Below are 333 nucleotides of genomic sequence, written 5' to 3'. Positions count from 1 at the left end.
CTATGGGTACCTGGGCATCACCATCTGTTACAGGAGCATCTCCGGGACACGTTTGCAGATTTGGGTCAACGGGTTTCTTCTCAAACGCTTTCTTGCGTTTACGCTTAGTATTCTACGGTTTGTTCTTTCCTTTTCTTTTCTTTCCTACTTTTATTATTTCTTCGGTTATTTCTTACTTCTCTTTTCTCTTTTTTCTTACTTTTATTATTTCTTCTCTCTCTGATTCCTTTTTTTCCTTATTGTTTCTCTTTTTTTTGTGGATCTATTAATTCTGTTTTTATTTCAGTTGGTTCGTTAAAAGATCAGAATTTCTCCGAAAGAACCCCCCCCCCC

The 333-nt window shown here is 36.9% G+C and overlaps 1 protein-coding gene across 1 annotated transcript in view; it reads right to left on the bottom strand.

The window, feature by feature from the left end:
- LOC119589311 overlaps window positions 1-333 on the bottom strand; it is a gene marked incomplete in the record, with an annotated part of 61,041 nt that overhangs the window by 53,646 nt on the left and 7,062 nt on the right.

This window comes from Penaeus monodon, chromosome 25 (genome assembly GCF_015228065.2).
Source record: "Penaeus monodon isolate SGIC_2016 chromosome 25, NSTDA_Pmon_1, whole genome shotgun sequence".
NCBI lineage: Eukaryota > Metazoa > Arthropoda > Malacostraca > Decapoda > Penaeidae > Penaeus > Penaeus monodon.
This window is presented reverse-complemented; position numbering and strand designations above follow the sequence as displayed.